This window comes from Balaenoptera physalus (assembly GCF_965194825.1).
Source record: "Balaenoptera physalus genome assembly, chromosome: 8".
Lineage (NCBI taxonomy): Eukaryota > Metazoa > Chordata > Mammalia > Artiodactyla > Balaenopteridae > Balaenoptera > Balaenoptera physalus.
In genome coordinates, this window is record NC_138887.1 from 118,637,961 (window position 1) to 118,658,976 (window position 21,016).

At 53.2% G+C, this 21,016-nt stretch overlaps 1 protein-coding gene and 1 pseudogene across 6 annotated transcripts in view; both read left to right on the top strand.

Annotated features, from left to right (window-relative positions):
- The window catches only part of AGAP3 (ArfGAP with GTPase domain, ankyrin repeat and PH domain 3), a 59,055-nt gene that overhangs the window by 6,084 nt on the left and 31,955 nt on the right, over positions 1-21,016 (top strand). The window lies entirely within an intron of this gene.
- On the top strand, positions 13,638-17,382 carry LOC309665329 (large ribosomal subunit protein P2 pseudogene; annotated as a pseudogene). The gene has a single exon. The product of its transcript is annotated as a large ribosomal subunit protein P2 pseudogene (transcript).

A 21,016-nucleotide genomic window follows, 5' to 3' on the forward strand; every position in this document is an offset into this window, starting at 1 on the left:
TGTGCGTGGGCTTTCTCTAGTTGCGGCGAGCGGGGGCTACTCTTCGTTCTGGTGCGCGGGCTTCTCATTGCGGTGGCTTCTCTTGTTGCAGAGCACGGGCTCTAGGTGCGCGGACTTCAGTGGTTGTGGCGCATGGGCTTCAGTAGTTGTGGCGCACGGGCTGTAGAGCGCAGGCTCAGTAGTTGTGGCACATGGGCTTAGTTGCTCCGCGGCATGTGGGATCTTCCCGGACCAGGGCTCGAACCCGTGTCCCCTGCATTGGCAGGTGGATTCTTAACCACTGTGCCACCAGGGAAGCCCCTAAATATATGTTTAAATGACAAAAATAATGCATGCTGGTTATAACACATTCAAATGTGGAAAGGAAGTCGAAGAAATGTGTGTGCCCCCCACCTCTCCCTGAGGTACCTGCTGTTGTCTGTCTGTCTGACGGGTGTCTTTCCCATCTGCTTTCTCTCCTATATATAGCTACTATCTACTGCTGCATGATTGATGATACTCTTGGCGTTTCACAGCGAAAGTGGGACTTCTGTGGGAAATACTCCACTGGGAGAAGGGAACCAGAGTCACAGTTTCAAAAAAGGCGTCTGCATTAATGCGCCCATCTGGCAGCTCCCTGCGGGGCAGTTGGGATACCTGGGTTCTCATTCCTGTTCTGCCACCGACTGGCTGTGAGAACTCGGGCAAGTCATAAAGGTGCCCCCAATCCCCCCGGCCTGTTCTCCTAGAACCCAGTTCTGGTTTCATCTGCACAGCTCACTGTGACCCTGCCCTCGAGCATTTGGACCATCTCAGTCTTGGGTCCCTGGTCCAGGGAGGCCAGACTCCGTTCAGTGGGAGGTTGTGAGGCTGCCTTCTTGTGCGCAGCATATGACACGCGCTGCCCGGGAGCCCTCCAGGAGCTGGTCATCGCCTCTGTACCTGAGTTTCCTCAGCTGAGAAGGAGGGGTAGTGACAGTGCGATGGGGTGAGGCGCGGCAGGTGCCGACAGCGGTGCCTGGCACAGAGCAAGCACCCAGTGCGTGCTCGTGGTGAGCTGAGAGGCCGCGTGCAGTTGATCCAAGTCTCCTGGTACCTAGATCTTTGCACACTTGTCTGATTATTTCCTTTGGACAAATTCCCAAGTGGAAGAAAACAGTGGGGCCGTCGGGCACGCACGACCTTTTGGGGACTTTCTCTGTGCACCACACTGCCCTGCAAGAAGGCCCTTCCCGTTTCCCTGGGGCAGAGACTGCCAGTTCCCTGCCCCCAACCTGTCCACTTGAAAGGTGACGAGAAATGATGAAATGATTTTTGTTGTTGTTTGATCTTGTGTGTATCTGATTACTAGTGAGAGTCAACATGAAACATAATGTTTTTGGTTGTTGTATTTTGTTGAATTCCCTTCATATCCTTTATTCATCTTCCTCGTGGTTTGTTACTCTTTTTCTTAATAAGTGTAAGATAGTTTTTGTTTTTTTTTTGGCTGTGCGGTATGTGGGATCTTAGTTCCCCCACCAGGGATCGAACCCGCACCCCCTACAGTGGAAGCGCAGCGTCTTGACCACTGGACCGCCAGGGAAGCCGCTGTGTAGGACAGTTTTAATCTGCAAACATAGATCAGGCATACATTGCTGTTTGCTGGAGGGGAGCCGCGGTCTTGGTCTCTCTGGCGGCACTCTGGCCCTCCCGGGGCCCTGGGCACCGAGGTGAGTGAGCCCACAGCACATGGTCCCAGAGGGATGTATGTGCCTTTGCTGTTTTCGTGCCTGTTTATAGTGTGTATTTTCTTTCTCTTTCTTGTTTGTCAGCACCCCTCCTTGCCACTGTTGGTGCACCCGCCCACAGCATTTTCTCTTTTGCCTTTTAATTTGATGCTTTGTTGGCTTGCGAACCTGGAGCCCAAGCTGGTAGAGTGGGATTCGAGCCCAGTCGTGGCCTCCCCGTGTGTGTCTGTGGGTCTGTGTGTGCGGCAGGGCTGGGAGGCCGGGAGAGCTGGACCCCACTCGGGGCTCCTGCTCTGCTCCTGGTGGGAGCTCCCGGCCCCTCCTCTGTGTGTGGTCTCTTCCAGGGAGGGGCAGATGCACTTCCCTGCCCAGAGAACTTTTCTGATTAAACAGGCCCTAGATGAAGGCCTTTTGCTAAGAAGCACCGTGAAGATTTGGTGGCTCTCAGTCCCTCTGAAGCCCCACTCGTCTTGGTTATTGCTTCTAGACTCTTCTAGACTGTTTTAGGTTGGACGATGTGATAGAATGGAGCCTGGTGTCATTCCTTCTCTGTCACAGTCTGTACAGGGTAGTGGGTACAGTCCGGCTCTGGAGCCAGGCTGCCTAGATTTACATTCCTAACACTTAGTAGTGGTGTAACCTTTCTGTGTCTTGGCTTCCTTGTTGGGCGAGTTCCATAACCTTTCTGTGTCTTGGCTTCCTTGTTGCTAATATGAGGTTAACAAGCACCCATCTCATTGTGTAGGTGTGACAATGGAGTATGTTAACGCGTGCAAAGCTTTTAGACCAGCCCCGGCCCCTCGGAAGCGGAAGCGTTCACAGTGGCTCCGGCCTTTGCAGGGCTGCGGAGAGGACTTGGGGAGGGAGGGAGTGTCCCTCATGGCACCTGCAGCGGTGGCTCCCCAGTCATGCTCCCTGAACCCGAGCGGGCGAACGGGAGAACCTGACGGGGCAGAGTTTGCGGTAAGTTGGTTTAGCCTGGCAGGCCCCAGGGAGGGGTGCCAGGTCCGGACTTGTCTGACGTTCCAGCTGATTGGAGCAGACCCTGGACCACACACAAGGAGTGTGTCACACAGGCACCCAGCATTGCCTTCATCTGATTGCTTGCCCGTCGATTAAAGTATTTCCTCTAATTCAGCACCAGTTACACATGTGAGTCATGTGTAAATTTAAATTTTCAAGTAGCCATGTTAAGAAAGCAAAAAAAAATTATCTTTAATAATGCGTTTTATTTAACCCATTGTATCTGAAATATTATCATTTCAATGTGCAATTAACAAATTAATATAACAGGGCTTCCCTAGTGGCGCAGTGGTTAAGAATCTGCCTGCCAATGCAGGGGACACGGGTTCGAGCCCTGGTCTGGGAAGATCCCACATGCCGCGGAGCAACTAAGCCTGTGTGCCACAACTACTGAGCCTGCGCTCTGGAGCCCGCGAGCCACAACTACAGAAGCCCACGCGCCTAGAGCCCATGCTCCGCAACAGGAGAAGCCACCGCAATGAGAAGCCCGCGCACCGCAAATGAAGAGTAGCCGCCGCTCACTGCAACTAGAGAAAGCACGCACACAGCAACGAAGACCCAATGCAGCCAAAAATAAAAATAAATAAAATAAGTAAATAAATTAATTAATATAACAATTTTTTAAAAATTAATTAATTAATTAAGTTAATTTTGGCTGTGTTGGGTCTTCGTTTCTGTGCTAGGGCTTTCTCTAGTTGCGGCAAGCGGGGGGCTTCTCACTATCGCGGCCTCTCTTGTTGCGGAGCACAGGCTCCAGACGCGCAGGCTCAGCAGTTGTGGCTCACGGGCCCAGTTGCTCCGTGGCATGTGGGATCTTCCCAGACCAGGGCTTGAACCCGTGTCCCCTGCATTGGCAGGCAGATTCTCAACCACTGCGCCACCAGGGAAGCCCCTATAACAATTTTTAATGAGACATCTTACATTCTTTTTTCAACTAAGTCTTCAAACTGTGTTTCACCCGCTCAGTGCCTCTCCATTGGGACTGGCCGCATTTCAAGTGCTCAGGAGCCATGCATGGCCAGTGTCTCTGGTATTGGAAGAAGAGCTCTAACTTTAGCCTATAAGGTAACAAAAGAATTCCTATTTGTTGGAAAAATTGAATACAGAAGTATATCCTTTTGGATTCATCTTTCTAAAGTATCGTATTAAAATTTTTTAAGTAACGTGCCTTTCATGTATATCCTGCCGTTTTCATTCAGTCATTCAACAAACACTCCTGAGTACCTGCTCAGGCCGTGGTGGTGGGTAGCAGATAAATCTATTTAGAAGTGTTACTGAAGTCACAGTAGTTTTTTGTCGCCGTGGATTTTCTTAAAACCCGGAAGCACAACTACTGTTGAGGGGGCTCGGCCCCGAAACGTGTTCCCGTCCAGGGGTTCTCAAGTTTTGGAACCGAGATTCACACAGTTTTGCTCAAGGCGGAAGGTGGCGAGTGAGCCCAGACCCCGCTCTTTTGCAAGAAGCTGGAGGAGAGGGCGCGTGTCTGTGGCGGGGATCACGTCCAGGCTCCTCTTGGTCAGCGTCTTGGTTGAGAATGGGTCGCCCACGGGCCCCAGCGTGGCTCGCGTCACTTGGGTTTGGCGGTTTCACCCCACGTGGCTGCTGCTGTGCCCTACTTACGTCCCCGCCCGCCCCCTCTGCATCACAGCCCGAGGCTAGCCCTGAATTAGGGTGAGGGGAAGGGAGGTGGCAGGGAAAGGCTCTTCCATCTGCTGGGGGGCAAGGGCCGGTGGGCCCGACCGGGAGGGGACGTGCCAGCCGGCGAGCCTGTTGCTGGGCCGAGCTCGTGTGAACAGCGTGGTCCGGGGACTGGCCGCCCTCTGCGTATCCTCCGCACGCGTGACGGACTAAAGTGCTGGATTGTGAAGTGCTCACCACTAGGGAATAGGGTGCCGATTACGTAGGCCGGCCAGCCGCGCAGACTGTGAGCCCAGCCCTCGCTCTGCGGACCAGAGAGGGTGGAAGCCACCTACCAGGGATTCAAGGTCACTGTTGAGCAGCAGGGCGGCTGAGCCCCGGGCCTTTTCACTTCGCCATGGTTGTCTCCTTCCAGCTCACGGGAGAGGCGGGCCGGGTGATCCTGGCCACGTCCCCCTCAGCCGTGACCCACAGCAGTTGTGCCAGGATGTGTCACCAGCAAAGTCACACCCCATCCTGGTGTCTTAGGCAGGAGCTGTTTTTGTAAGCTTTTTTTTTTTTTTTGGTTTGTGTTTTGTCTTTATGCTCAGTAACGTGTATATAATAGCGGAAAGTTCGTAAATGTACACGTACTCTGTGAAAACACGTGGCACAGGATAAGGCCCCTCTCAGCCAGCAGCCTGGGTTGGCTTCCTTGCTCTGTCTCTCAGTCCACTTCCGGGCCCTGAAATAGGGAGACCTTCCCCCTCCCCCCTCTGCTTGGAGCTGAGATGCTTGTGGGGCCACCCAGGAAGGAGCATCTTGTTGTACTGCATTCACCAACCCCCTCTTGTTAACCTTTGTCCGGGGAGCCAGCAGGGAACCTGCCAATGGGCTGGGCTGGGCAGCTCTCTGCCTTTAGCAGGCCCTTGGTGACTGACATCTTGGATGGAATGTCCTGAGGCCCCTCCAGCCAACCCAGAGAAGACAGAGCCTGTCACCCCGCAGAGCTCTCATTCTCTCCCAGGCTGTCACTCTCTTCGGGGGTGGGGAGTGGGGGGGCGGACACGCCATCCTGAAACTGTGTTAACAGGCTCTCACCTCCCTTCCTGGGTACCCCCCCCATCCCCTGCCGGCTGTGGCCCTGGGGCCGCGCTTCTCAGTGGGCCCTGAGCGCACGGCAGCCCCTCCAGGGCCATCACTGCCCTTAACCTGCGAGAAGAGCTGGGATCTAAACCTGCCTCTGTCCAGCTCCATCACCCACCTTTCCCGTTCGAGGCCCTGGTCTGTTGGGTGTCCCTCCGCAGCCCTAGTCTCCCCTGGCCTGGTCCCTCGTGGGGCCTGGAGCAGTGGGTGCTCTTCCCCCGCTGGCCCCAAGCTGGTGTCGGCCTCATCTGCTGCTTTCCTTCTGGACACTGAGCCGGTGGCCGGAGGGCCTCGGGCCCCCAGCCCAGTACCGGCCTGGCAGGTACCAGTGACCAAGGGCCCTCCCTGCTCTGTACCCAGCCCAGGGGCCCTGTTGGACCTGGAGGTGGCTCAGGGAAGCCCTCGCCTGTATCACACTGCTCCGTCCCCTCCAGGGCCACCGTGCTGCCCGTGGGGCCCCCTCCCAGCCCGCTGGCCCCGAGCAGCCAAGGGCAGGGGGCCTGTGGGCTGTGAGGCCCCTGAGGTGGAGCTTTGCAGCCCCCAGAGCAGTGGGGGGGAGGGGGCTGTCTGTGGAGGGGCCTAACTTCTCTCTCTGAGGCCTCTGCCTCCCCGCAGAGTCTAGGCTGCAAGCCTGTGCCTCGCAGGCACTGGCGTGACCAGGAGGAGGGGCGGTGCGTGGAGTTCTCTGCCCTCTTCCTCCAGGGGTCAGAGCTGCCAGGTCCTCGCGAGCAAGGTGTCCTGCTTTCCGGCATGTGCTTCTGACAGGTCGTGACCTGCCTGGGGAGAAAGCTGCCCTGGGTTGCGGCCCCGGGAGGCGGCCATGTTCTGCCCCAACTGTGTGACCCTTGCCTGGCGACAGTGGGTGTGAGGCCAAGGGAGGGCCACCGGCCACCACCTGGGTCTCCCCCGTGGATGCAGGAGGAACAGGCCCCGTGCAGGTCCAGGGCAGTCAGTTGTTTCCAGGTTGGGGGCACCAATGGCATAGATACGGAGACCCTGACCCAAGTCCAAACAGCTTAACACAGACCCACTGAGGGGGCAGGGTCCCCGGGGGGCACGGGAGAGAGTCCTTCCCCTCTGCAAGAGAAAACCCGTCCTGGAGAGTGAGGGCTGGGTGGTCCAGGCGGAGGGAGCTGTGTGCAGCCGTGGGGTGGGGGGAGGGGGAGGAGGGGGAGGCCCTTCTGAATTCTGAACTGGGTGCCTTGGGCATTGCCACTGCCTTTCCTTCCAGGGTGCCCCCTGAACTCGATCAAGGGTAACATTGATTTTTGCGGCAAGCGGGGGTACAGGTCCCCGTGCTGCCTGGTGCAGCCCCGCTGGGAGTGGGCTGAGTGGGGTGTCCCTTTGCTCCGAGCAGGAGAGGATGGGCTGGGTGATGCTGAGTTGGCACCAAAGAAAAATCATAGTTCCGAAAGAGCGCGCCACATGCCAGGGCCTCGATGGGGTTTCTACCCAGTGACCCAGCGTGGAGGGACGTGGGGGGAGCCCTGTGGCATCCCTGGCTGCTTTGATAGGCACCGCGAGGCGCTGTTTTACCAGAGTCGTGATTTTATTATGAAAATTGCTGGCGTAGTGTGTTTTGAAACTATTCAAATGTGCCACCCCACACTCCAGCACTTTGTTTGTGCTGCAGACATTGCAAGATTGACAGCTCTTGCTTCAGGTGCCAGGGAGCTGCAGGGTTCTGAACTAAGGGTGGCTGCATCAGATCTGGTATCTCAGAAAGAACTCAAAAGAATAGCTTTCTCTTAGTGCTCCTTATGTGCCAGGCCCTGCCCTCCGTGCTTGCTTGTAATTCTTGAGACATTCCTGGGGTGTTCTCATCCCCATCTTGTAGATGAGGAAACTGACGCACAGAGGTGTAAAGGAATTTGCCCAAGGTTGCTCGCCTCACAATGGCAGAGGCAGGACCTGGACCCAGGGAGTCCGTTCTCAGATTCTGTGTTCTGAGCCGGCATGCGCTGCTGCACCATGGAAAAGATAAAGCTCTTAAAAATACAGAAGAAAGTTAAAAGAATATTGTCTAATCTTGGGATAAGAGGTATTCTCTTAAGCCATACAGGAAACCCAGAATTTATAGAGGGAAAGACAGACAGATTTTTCCCCAAGCGTTTTATTTTGAAAAATGACCACCTTGAATGATTCATAGTTAACATTTATCCCATTTGCTTTCCCTCTGTTTCTCACACACACATTTTTTGGTGGAGGTGATGGTCAGTAGTTGTGGGTGCTTCCCCCCAAGCACTCCAGCAGGCATTTCCTACGAACAGACAGTCCTTCTACATAATGTAATACCAGTGTCACACCTAAAAAGATGAGTGAGAACTCTCAACCATCGTTGACTAGCTCATCCATAACCAAATGTCCTCAAGTAACCTCCACGTGCCTTATATAATAACCTCTTTGTTTTTCCACATCAGGATGGGATCAGGACGGCACAGCATCCATCGTGATGCTTTTCCCCATCACACAGACTCTTTTTTTTAATATTTAAAAAAAATTTATTGAAGTATAGTTTATTTACAATGTTGTGTTAATTTCTGCTCTGCAGCAAAGTGACTCAGTTATATATAAATATATTCTTTTTCATATTCTTTTCCATTATGGTTTATCACAGGATAATGAATATAGTTCCCTGCGCTTTACAATAGGAGTTGTTTATCCATCCTATATATAATGGTTTGCGTCTACTAATCCCAAACTCCCAATCCTTCCCTCCCCTACCCACACCTCCTTGGCAATCACAAGTCTGTTCTCTGTGTCTGAGTCTGTTTCTGTTTCGTAGATAAGTTTGTTTGTGTCATGTTTTAGATTCCACATATAGGTGATATCATATGGTGTTTGTCTTTCTCTTTCTGACTTACTTCACTTAGTATGATAATCTCTAGGTCCATCCGTGTTGCTGCCGATGGCATTATTTTATTCTTTTTTTAAAATAAATTTATTTATTTTATTTTATTTATTTTTGGCTGTGTTGGGTCTTCGTTGCTGCACGTGGGCTTCTCATTGCGGTGGCTTCTCTTGTTGCGGAGCAAGGGCTCTAAGCGCGCGGGCTCTAGTAGTTGTGGCACATGGGCTCAGCAGTTGTGGCTCGCGGGCTCTAGAGCACAGGCTCAGCAGCTGTGGCGCACGGGCTTAGTTGCTCCGCGGCATGTGGGATCTTCCTGGACCAGGGCTCGAACCAGTGTCCTCTGCATTGGCAGGCAGATTCTTAACCACTGCGCCACCAGGGAAGCCCCTCTTTTTTTTTTTTAGTACATCTTTATTGGAGTGTAATTGCTTCACAGTGCTGTGTTAGTTTCTGCTGTACAACAAAGTGAATCAGCCATATGCATACATACATCCCCATATCCCCACCCTCTTGAGCCTCCCTCCCACCCTCCCTATCCCACCCCTCTAGGTCATCGCAAAGCACCAAGCTGATCTCCCTGTGCTATGCAGCTGCTTCCCACTAGCTATTTTACATTTGGTAGTGTTTATATGTCAGTGCTACTCTCACTTCGCCCCAGCATTCTTTTTTACGGCTGAGTAGTATCCCATTGTATATATATACCACATCTCTATCCATTCATCTGTCGATGGACATTTAGGTTGCTTCCATGTCTTGGCTATTGTGAATAGTGCTGCTATGAACATAGAGGTGCATGTATCTTTTCATATTACAGTTTTGTCTGGGTATATGCGCAGGAGTGGGATTGCTGGGTCATATGGTAGCTCTATTTTTAGTTTTTTGAGGAACCTCCATACTGTTGTCCATAGTGGCTGTATCAGTTTACATTCCCACCAACAGTGTTAAGAGGGTTCCCTTTTCTCCACACCCTCTCCAGCATTTATTATTTGTAGACTTCTTTTTTTTTTTTAACATAAATTTATTTATTTATTTATTTTTGGCTGCGTTGGGTCTTCATTGCTGCGCGCGGGCCTTCTCTAGTTGAGGCGAGCGGGGGCTACTCTTCGTTGCGGTGCGCGAGCTTCTCATTGCAGTGGCTTCTCTTGTTGCGGAGCACGGGCTCTAGGCACGTGGGCTTCAGTAGTTGTGACACACAGGCTCAGTAGCTGTGGCGCACGGGCTGCTCCGCAGCATGTGGGATCCTCCCGGACCAGGGCTCGAACCCGTATCTCCTGCATTGGCAGGCGGATTCTTTTTTTTTTTTTTTTTAATTATTTATTTATTTATTTATTTTTGGCTGTGTTGGGTCTTTGTTGCTGCGCACGGGCTTTCTCTAGTTGCGGAGAGCGGGGGCTACTCTTCGTTGTGGTGCGCGGGCTTCTCATTGCAGTGGCTTCTCTTATTGCAGAGCACGGGCTCTAGGTGAGCAGGCTCAGTAGTTGTGGCTCACAGGCTTAGTTGCTCCGCGGCATGTGGGATCTTCCCGGACCGGGGCTCGAACCCATGTCCCCTGCCTTGGCAGGCAGATTCTTAACCTCTGTGCCACCAGGGAAGTCCCTGCAGGCGGATTCTTAACCACTGCGCCACCAGGGAAGCCCTGTAGACTTTTTAATGATGGCCATTCTGACCAGTTTATCACACAGACTGTTGAAGAGTCTGGGGCAGTTTTCTTGTAGAAAGTTGGCGCTCTGATTCGGGCGCTGTGGCTGCTTGGCGTTACTTAACTTGTGCCCGTATCCCGCTTGCTGCCTATGACCTGAAGTGAGCTCAGGGGCTTGATGAGATCCAGGTTAAACCCTTTTGACAGGAATACCTCCTATTGTGTCACATCAGGCCCTGCTGTTAGTGATGGTATGGACATAATTACCAGATCTCCTAATCCTGAAGGCCCATTGCCTCCCCCTTTGTAATTCATCGGTAATCTGTAGGGTGAGACTTCTGCACCTTGGAAGTAGACTGCTCCCCACAACTTTGAGTCCGTGGTTTTCAGTGCCTCAGTGATCGTGCCTGAATCTGTTCTGTTGGGGCTGCCAGGTGGTGATTTTCTCATCTGGACATTCCTTCCGCAAGTCTTAGCTGGTACTCTTCTGTCAAGAAGGCCGCCCCCGCCCCCTTTGCCATTTTTTAGTATCACTCTTGTCTTGTGGATTTTTGTTGTGGTTCTTGTTGTTCAGATGTTATAATCAATTACAAAATTAACAGATTTAATTACACTTTTGTAGAACAGAGTAGGAGAATTTGCTTGCCATGTACATATGCCAGATAAATGGTTAAGATGCCTATTATACAAAGAATTCCTCTAAATTGTTAAGAAAAAGATTTTTTAAACCCCAAAGACAGGGACTTCCCTGGTGGTCCAGTGGGTAAGACTCCATGCTCCCGGTGCAGAGGGCCTGGGTTCGATCCCTGGTCAGGGAACTAGATCCCGCATGCATGCCGCAACGAAGAGTTAGCATGCTGCAATTAAGAAGTCCGTGTGCCGCAACTAAGACCTGGTGCAGCCAAAAAACAAAACAAAACAAAAAAACCCAAAGACGGGCTTCCCTGGTGGCGCAGTGGTTGAGAATCTGCCTGCCAGTGCAGGGGACACGGCTTCGAGCCCTAGTCTGGGAGGATCCCACATGCCGCGGAGCAACTAAGCCCGTGAGCCACAACTACTGAGCCTGTGCGTCTGGAGCCTGTGCTCCGCAACAAGAGAGGCCGCGATAGTGAGAGGCCCGCGCACTGCGATGAAGAGTGGCCCCCGCTCTCCGCAACTAGAGAAAGCCCTCGCACAGAAACGAAGACCCAACACAGCCAAAAATAAATAAATTAAAAAAAAAACAAAAAAAAACCCCAAAGACAAGTGGACAAAGAATAGGACCAGGCAGACAGTTCAGAGAAGAGGAAATGGAAATTGTTGATGACCGTGAAAAGATGCTTAGCCTCAGAGTCATCAGGGAAACACAGATCTGAAGAGCAAGGTACTGGGCTCCTCGTTCAGTAGCAGAAAGTGAGCTGATGACTCTTGATGCTGGTGAGAGTGGCACAGTGGGTGTTCTCATATGTTGGTGGTGGGGGAATGGGGGGGGCAGTGAATTGCTGCCTCCTGTTTGGAAAAGTAATCAGGCATTATCCATGAACATGAAAAATTCATATTTTTCTTTGAACCCAACTTTTCTACTTTGGGGCATGTAACCTGTGGAAAGAAAACACATAGGTGGGACTTCCCTGGTGGCGCAGTGGTTCAGAATCCGCCTGCCAATGCAGGGGACACGGGTTCGAGCCCTGGTCCAGGAAGATCCCACATGCCGCGGAGCAACTAAGCCCGTGCGCCACAACTACTGAGCCTGCGCTCTAGAGTCCGAGAGCCACAACTACTGAAGCCTGCGCCCCTAGAGCCCGTGCTCCGCAACAAGAGAAGCCGCCACAATGAGAAGCCCGCGCATAGCAACGAAGACCCAATGCAGCCAAAAATAAATAAATAAATTTATAAAAAAAGAAAAGAAAGAAAACACATAGGTACACAGGTGTTGATTACAGCCTTGCTTGTAGAGGTTTAAAGAAAAAAAAAGGAAGCAACCGGAATGGCCCTCAGTAGGGGAACGGCTGGGTGACGGATGGGTGAGGCCCGTACCCAGGGACTGGGGACGCCTGCCAGCGTATTGTGTAAGCAGCTGCTCCTTGCTCCCAGGCCGGGCATTGTGATGAAATGCTAAGTCCAAGTCCTAGCATTGGGGCTCTGGGGACGGGAGGGGACACTCATTCTGGAAGCTTCCATGTGAAGGAAAGGAAAGGGGGCAGAGGATCAAGAGCAGCTTTCCCAGTGTGTTGTGAATGTGCTTTTATACTGTAAAATATAATTCTAAAAAGAAGGGCAAAGTGCATGTTTTATTAGACCAGTCCCAGCCCGCTTTCTTCTTTTGTGTCCCACGCAGAGCTGGAGTTGGAAAGCTTTCGTGAGCCCCAGTCAGGCTGTGTGGTGACCCAGAGCCGCTGCAGGTGTGGAGGCTCGGGGGCCTTTGGGGGCCGAGGGTTCAGCCGGGAGAGCACAAGCCCACGCGTTTTTCTGGCGAGCCATTTCTTCCCTCACCCAGCCCTCATCCCTAGGTGAAACACTTCTGTTTCTTCTGTTTTCTTTGTAGTGTATTCTCTACAAACATTTTAGGAAACAGGGTGAAATGTACATTTTGCAGAAAAATAGAAAGAGGCAGAAAAAAAATCACTGCAGGTCCTAACCGCCACAGTTGGCCTCCGTCCTCATTTTGATATGTTCCTTTTTCCCTGCGTTTTTTACCTGGGTCCACGTTATGTACAATTTTGTATCTTGCTTTTTTTAAAAAACGATCACAAGTGTTTGCTGCTGTGCTGAGTAAAAAAGTCTCTACAGATGTTATTTTATTATTTACTTATTTATTTGTTCATTTATGGCTGTGCTGTGCAGCATGTGGGATCTTAGTTCCCCGACCGGGGTTGGAACCCATGCCCCCTGCAGTGGGAGGTGAAGGCTTCACCACTGGACGGCCAGGGAAGCCCCTGCAGATGTTATTTTAAGTGGCTGAATGATGTCCCACCATCTGGAGACACTGTCGCTTACTCCCTTGTTTCCGTATTGGTGGACACTCTGGTTGATTTCACTGTTTTGGAAGTGCTGGACTTCTTTGGGCCTAAACCTTTGTGTCCATGTCGGACGGTCTCTGTTGGAGTCCCTGTGGCTAATGTAGTACGAGGGGCAAAGGGCTGAGCTGCTGGGGAGGGGGGTTGGGCCCACGCACGCTTGCCAGCACTGGGCCTCACGGACACAAAAGTCATTTTAAGGCTTTGGTAGGTGAGAAGTGGAACTTCATTTTTTTTTTTTTTAATTTTATTTATTTATTTTTGGCTGCGTTGGGTCTTCATTCCTAGTTGTGGCGAGCGGGGGCTACTCTTTGTTGTGGTGCATGGGCTTCTCGTTGCGGTGGCTTCTCTTGTTGCAGAGCACGGGTTCTAGGCGTGCGGGCTTCAATAGTTGCAGTATGCGGGCTCAGTAGTTGCGGCACGTGGGCTCTAGAGGGCACAGGCTTCAGTAGTTGTGGCTCGAAGGCTCTAGAGCGCAAGCTCAGTCGTTCTGGTGCACAGGCTTAGTTGCTCTGTGTCATGTGGGATCTTCCTGGACCAGGGCTCAAACCCATGTCCCCTGCGTTGGCAGGCGGATTCTTAACCACTGCGCCACCAGGGAAGCCCTGGAACTTCATTTTTAATTTCTATTTCTTTTTTTTTTTTTTTTTTTTTTTTTAATTTCTATTTCTTTGAGTCCCAAGTGAGAGCGAGTGATTTCCACGTGAACTGGCTGTTTGTACTTTCTTTACTTTGTCAAGATTTTATTTATTTATTTTTAGTGACATCTGTGCGCTTGCATGTATTAGTGATATTAACCCATCAGCATAGTCACATTTTTGTCCAGGTGTTGATTTCCCTTTAGTTATATTTCTCTTAGGTTTTTTTGTGTTTTTTTTTACAATTTTGTTTTTAATCGTTCAGGACTTTATTTTTATGCAGTGAATCTATCGATCTTCTCGCTCCATCCTTTAAACCCAGGAACCTTGTTGCAAACTGTGTCCTGCCTCCGCCTCTCCCAGGGTCCAGCACAGCTTCTCCTGCGGCTCGGCCGTAGCTCCACGCAGACTCCGCGGCCGGTGGGCTTCCCCGGCTGCCTGGCCAAGCTGTGCAGGGCTCGGCGAGGTTGGGGCGAGGGCTGGCGGCTGAGGTCCCAGGCCTCGGGTAGGAGGTGGGCTGAGTGAGGCCGTTGCACAGAGGAGCACAGGTGAAGGTGCCGGGAGGGGAGGTGAAGGAGACCCGCCCACGTGGGGTCTGCAGGCTGTAGATGGGCGTTTGTGAAGATGGTTTGCAGGGACCCCTCCACCTCTGCCCAGCGTGTCATCCCCACTGCCCAGTTGTTGCTGACGGACCGGGGACCCTTGCTCTCTGGGCAGGGGTTCTGCCGGGGGCTCCTGGTCGGCTCTGCCTGTGGCGTAAGTTCGAAGAGCACGGCAGTTCTGCACACGGCCTTGACCTCTGCGCCCTTCTCATCTCGCAGCCAAGGGCCCTGGGGGAGGCTGCAGTCGGCCACGCGACCTCCAGGGCTCCCTCCCGGGTGGCCTCCCGTGGACGCCCACGCGGTCACCAGGGTTCCCTGACGCTGTTTCACAGCGATGGTGTGGCCCGGGGGCCCAGGTCTGAGAGCTGACGGGCCAGTGGGGCGGTGAGTCCTCAGGCTGAAGACAGATGAGAGTAGGATTAAGAGGAAAGCCTGCGTCCCTGGTGCCTCTGAGGTCGCCCGTGCAAGGCCTCTCGCCGCCGCAGAGATGCGCTACGTCGCCTCCTACCTGCCGGCCGCCCTCGGGGACAGCACCTCCCCCGGCGCCAAGGACATCAAGAAGATCCTGGGCAGCGCGGCACTGAGGCGGACGATGAGCGGCTCAACAAGGTCATCTGTGAGCTGAACGGAAAGGACATCGAGGGCGTCATTGCCCGGGGTATCGGCATGCTGGCATGCTGGCCGGCGCGCCCGCTGCCGGGGCTGTGGCCGTCTCCACCGCCCCAGGATCTGCAGAAAGACGAGGAGGAGGAGGAGGCCGAGGAGTCAGACGACGACGTGGCATTTGGCTTGGTCAACTCGAGTCCTGCTCCCCTGCAAATAAAAGCAGCCCCCCCCCCCTTTTTTTTTTCTGGCCGTGCCACATGGCTTGCGGGACCTTAGTTCCCTGACCAGGGATCAAACCCTCGGCAGTGAAAGAGCGGAGTCCTAACCACTGGACCACCAGGGAATTCCAAATAAAACCCTTTTTACATTAAAAAAAAAAAGAGGAAAGTCTGAAACCCAACTGCCAGGCGCCAAAGCTCTGATCGCCACTCCCAGTCGCTCTGTGATGCGGGAGGACGGGTGGGCCTGGGAGTGCTTGCTGGTGTTGAGCGGAAAAGTGTGCAGTTGAACCGGCTGCATGGGACGGGGGTAGCCCTGTGCCCCCAGGGGCCTCAACTGGTTGTCCCCGCCCCACTCCAGTCCTGTGTGTGGCCCGGGCAGCGCTGGGCAGTGGACCCCCTGCGGGGGGAGGTGGGGAGGGCGTGTCTCACAGTAGGAAATTAACTGTCACATGTTGCTGGGTACCTGAAGGGCTCAGGAAGATGGCAGTCGCCCAGGGAAGCGTCTTCACTTCAGGAGGGTGGTCTGACCTCAGGCCCGGGCTGGCCGCTCTGGGCTCTGTCTACATGGCGTGAACGTGAGATGTGCCGAGGGCCCATCAGCCCCAGACAGCGCCCCTTTTGCCTGTCGAGGTGGCTTCTCCTTTGTGAATGCCATACATGCCTGGCAGGGGTGGCTCGTGAACTTGTGTCAGCCCCTCGTACTGATCCAGGGCTGGGAGAGTGGGATTTGGGGGCAGGAGTTTGTTTGGAAGGTGGGTGAGGAGGGACCTTGGGGAGTCTTTTGGGAAGGAGGTTCCCTTGCTGGGAAGGGCAAGGCTGGGCCACCCCGATGTGGGTACCAGGGCAGGAGGAAAGGAAGATGGGTGAGGGCTGCCTGCAAGATGAACTTGTGTGCCAGCAGAAATCTCACCAGGCTCAGCAGGCCCCAGGGCTCGGGGCCAGACAGGTGGCCTAGGTTGGAAGGTCAGCTTCAGCCGCCTACCAGCCCTCACCTTAGGCACGTTACTTGGCCCCTGTGCCTCAGAGTCCTCGTCTGTAAAATGGGGAGATTAACAGTACCTTGTGGGCTTCCCTGGTGGCACAGTGGGTGAGAATCCGCCTGCCAATGCAGGGGACACGGGTTCGAGCCCTGGTCCGGGAAGATCCCACATGCCGCGGAGCAACTAAGCTCGTGCGCCACAACTACTGAGCCCACGTGCCACAACTACTGAAACCCGCGTGCCTAGAGCCCATGCTTCGCAGCAATGAGAAGCCTGTGCACTGCAAAGAAGAGTAGCCCCCGCTCGCCACAACTAGAGAAAGCCCACGCGCAACAACGAAGACCCAACGCAGCCCGAAAAAAGCCAAACAAACAAACAAAAAAACAAAACAGTACCTTTCAGGACTTCTCTGGCGGTCCAGTGGTTAGGACTCCAAGCGTCCACTTCAGGGGGCACGGGTTTGATCCCTGGTCGGGGAACTAAGATCCCACATGCCGTGAGGCGTGGCCAATAAATAAATAAATAAATAAATAAATACTTCTTAAAAAAGAAAACCAGTACCTTTCTCAGAGGGGTTAAATGGTTTTGTGTGTGTGAAGTGCTCAGAGTAGAGCCTATCATGTTCAGTAAGTGGCCACTATTATCGGGTGACCAGTGCTGTCCCCTGTGGCTGCTGCCTTGGGTGTATAGGGCACCAAAATGGCTCTGCCGTCCCCAGGGCTGCCCGAGTCTGGCTCTGAGCAACAGGGGCAGGGATCTGTGACCTTTCTGTGCCCGGGAGCTCAGGCCCCCATGAGGTGAGAGCAGATTAGATATTAGCATCTACAGAAGACACGAGGTGAAGTGGGGACAGTGAGAGGAGGCCGGGAGGTCCAGGAGGGCTTGTGGTGGCAGCGGGCATGAGCTGAGTGCTGACTGACAGCTCCTGCCGGGCTGGCGGGGGGAGGGAGGTGGCCTCCACGTCCAGGCCCTGCTGCTGTCAGCCTGGGTCTGGCCTGAGAGGTCTGTGGCTTCCTTTGATGGGGAGCCCGTCCAGAGGCCTCCCGGGGTCTGGGCATGTGTGTTGGATGCTGGGGGCAATGGGCAGGCTTGGCCTTGGCAGTGGGGCAGAGCCCTGGGCCTCAGTGTAGGCCCTGCTTTCAAAATTTATAATGGGAAATCAGATGCTTTTATTTATTTATTTGAAAGTTTAATTTATTGAAGTATAGTTGATTTACAGTGTTGTGTTGGTTTCTGGTGTACAGCAAGGTGATTCAGTTACACACGTACATATATTCTTTTGCATATTCTTTTACATTATTATTATTATTTTGGCCGCACTGAGCAGCATGTGGGATCTTAGTTCCCCGACCAAGGATTCAACCCACGCCCCCTGCAGTGGAAGCGCGGAGTCTTAACCACTGGACCGCCAGGGAAGTCCCTCCTTTTACAATATTGTTTATCACAGGATATCGAATATAGTTCCCTGTGCTATACAGTAGGACCTCGTTGTTTATCTGTTCTATATAAATAGTTTGCATCTGCTAATCCCAAACTCCCAATCCATCCTTCACCCACCTGGAATTTAGATGCTTTTAAACTTTTGTCCATTAGACTCTCAAACTACCTGTCTTTATTCTTAATAGTGTACACTGACCCTCAGCCCCCCTTTCCCTGAGACCCAGAACTTGTGTATCTGTACTGGAGTTCCCAGATGGGGGCACAGCTCCGCCGTCTTAGAGCAAAAACGGTGCAATTATTTGAATACTGTGTTGTGTCTTCCCTTTATTAAAATATTTTACTTCTGTAAAAAAGATGAAAGCAAACTTTATTAGCCTGTTGATACTGCTGATATGGAATGAAGATCCACAGACTGAAGGCATTTTCAAAGCCTGTTGGACTGGAAGAGGCAGATATTTAGCTCATGGGATGCGGCTGGACCGTTGCTCAGTTTTGAAGGAAGAGAACAACCTTTAAAGACGGATGAGGGCTTCCCTGGTGGCGCAGTGGTTAAGAATCCGCCTGACAATGCAGGGGACATGGGTTCGAGCCCTGGTCCGGGAATATCCCACATGCCGCGGAGCAACTAAGCCCGTGCACCACAACTACTGAGCCTGCGCTCTAGAGCCCGTGAGCCACAACTACTGAGCCCACGTGCCACAACTACTGAAGCCCACATGCCTAGAGCCTGTGCTCCATAACGAGAGAAGCCACCACAGTGAGAAGCCCGCGCACCACAACGAAGAGTAGCCCCCACTCACCGCAACTAGAGAAAGCCCGCACGCAGCAACAAAGACCCAAGACAGCCAAAAATAAATAATAAATAAATTTATATTAAAAAAAATTTTTTAAGAAGACATGAAATGCAGGACACGTGTCAAAATTGGGATGAAAAGGCAAAGTGCTCAAGGGAGCGTGCAGTTTTACCTTGAGTCCAGAGTTCCCTCCGCCCACAGCAGTGAAGCTCACACCACCTTCAGGGTCGTTGGAGGATTGTGAGGGATTCGGGGTGCACACACTGTTCCCTTCTGCTTTGGGGAGAGCTGTGGAAAGGTAGCAGACTTTTCTTGGCGTCATGCGTGGTCCTCAGCCGCGGGTGCTTCTTGGTCTGAACAGGGAGCTGTGTGTGTCTGTCTGGGTCCCCCTCGGGGTTTTAGGATGAGGTTAGGAGGCCGGGGGTTGGGGGCGTACAGAGGGATGGTGCCTTGCCCAGACTTTGTGGACAGGAAGAAAAAACGAAGAAATTGCTATCGAGTAGCTAGTTTGGCGCTGGAAGGGCCATTTCCAGGCTGGGATGACTGCCCCACAGAGGGCGGGCTTTGATCCTCTCAGCTTTCCATGGGGGGAGGGGAGCCCTCTGATGCCTGACCTTGGGAGATGGGGCCGAATTCCCAGCTCCTCTGAGCAGCCCTGGGAGGGTCCAGGAAGGGGCTCCTTTCTGTGCAGTCACACCTGCCGGGCCCCAGGAGCCCACCCCCTTGAATCTATAGCTTTTGTGTTTTTTATGTCCCTCTTAAAGCACTAGGGAGGATCTGTTCCGGGCATCTCTCCTTGGCTTGTAGATGGCCGTCTTCTCCCCATGTCTCTTCACATCGTCTTCCCTCTGTGCGTGACTCTCTGTGTCCAAACTTCCCCTTTTTATAAGGACACCAGTCATATGGGAATAGGGCCCACTCTCCTCCAGGGTGACCTCGTCTTAGCTAATTACATCTGCAGCCACCCTGTTTCCGAATAAGGTCACATTCTAAGGTACTGGGGGTTAGGGCTCCAGAATATGAATTTTGGGGGAACACAGTTCAGCCCATGACCGCTTTCATCAGATTTTCAGAGAAAGACGTGATCCAAGAGGGCCTCGGGGATCTCTGAGGTCCGCCTCTGCGGTCTCTTGGAGAAGAAGAGATGGAGGGACTGGTAATCCACAGGCTTGAGCTGCTGTGGAACTGCTGAGGCGTCCAGCTAGATTTCCGACTTGAAGAAAGCTGGCGCTGGTCTAAGTCGTTCCTGTGTCCAGTGTGACCCTCTCCTGCCCAGTAGTAACGGCTGCTTTTATAGCCATTGTACCCTCCACAATCACGCCACTGGTCTTCATAGCAACTTCAGCTGGAAAGGTGGGATTATCCCCAGTTTACAGACCAAGCCCCGAGACCCAGTGAGGTTCAGGTGACTTGACGGGCACACAGCTAATAGGTGCCAGAGGCTGAAATTTTGTTTTTTAAATTAATTATTTATTTATTTTTGGCTGTGTTGGGTCTTCGTTTCTGTGCGAGGGCTTTCTCTAGTTGTGGCAAGAGGGAGCCACTCTTCATCGCGGTGCGCGGGCCTCTCACGATCGCGGCCTCTCTTGTTGCGGAGCACAGGCTCCAGACACGCAGGCTCAGTAGTTGTGGCTTACGGGCCTAGTTGCTCCGCGGCATGTGGAATCTTCCCAGACCAGGGCTCCAACCCGTGTCCCCTGCATTGGCCACCACTGCGCCACCAGGGAAGCCCCAGAGGCTGAATTTGAACCCACTTCTCTCGACTCCAGAGCACGTGTTTTGCCAGCGCACCCCTATACCTCTCCACTTGCAGTCTGATCTCGGCTGTGATTTATTTCAACAGGCTGTGCCAGCCAGGGACCGTCTCTCAAAAGCCTGCCTCCCTCCCCACAAGGGGGAACAAAAGCTGGGGCACACAGTTCATGCTCAGCAAAGATGTACGTTCATTCATTCATTCACTCGTTCATTCACAGAATCAATGCCCACCACCTGCGTGCCCGGCTGAGTTCTAGCGGGGGAGCATTAAACACACCAGAAAAATACCCGAGAGGGATGAGTGTTAGGTGAATATTGTGACAGCTGTGGACAACTCCTGAAACCTGTAAGGAGGCCGGTCCTGCAGGCCGCCCCTGTGAGTGGCGGGTCGTTGCGGGGGCAGCCCAGGGTCTCCGTGGACTCCCTAATCCCCAACCCGGTGACCTGCAGAGAGAACAGAACTTGCTAGAGACGTGCGGGCCTTTCGATCCTCCGGGTGTGACACTCTCGCCTCCCTCAGCTCAGTGGTCGAAGGGCTTGGCCAACCCGCCCGGCCACTGCTGGGGTCCTTACCGCCTTCCTCGCCACACAGCTGGAGGCCACCTGGCTGCAGGAAGATGTGTTGCTGCCACCTTGTGGGCAAGAAGATCCCGACCGGTGTCGGAGGGCCCTGTGGCTCTTGGGACCACTCTGGCCGCGGGAGGAAGCCGCAGCCTTTGGCTTTCTGCAGAAAGCCAGCCCCTCCTGGGCTCTGAGAAGGACCTCCACTGGCTCTCTGCGGCCGCGTGGCCTCAGCTGGGCGAGCCTCGACACTTATCAGTGGATCACCCAGCAAATATTTGAGGGAGGCTAGGTACAAGGTTCTGTGGGATTCCTGGGCCAGAGGCCGCCCTTCCTTTTCCCCCCACCAGTGCACCGATTCTGTGCAGTGCCTCACAGCTCATGCCTTTTTTATGCAGGGGTCTTTCTCTTTCTCCCTAGACACCCTGGGTTCAGCGGTGC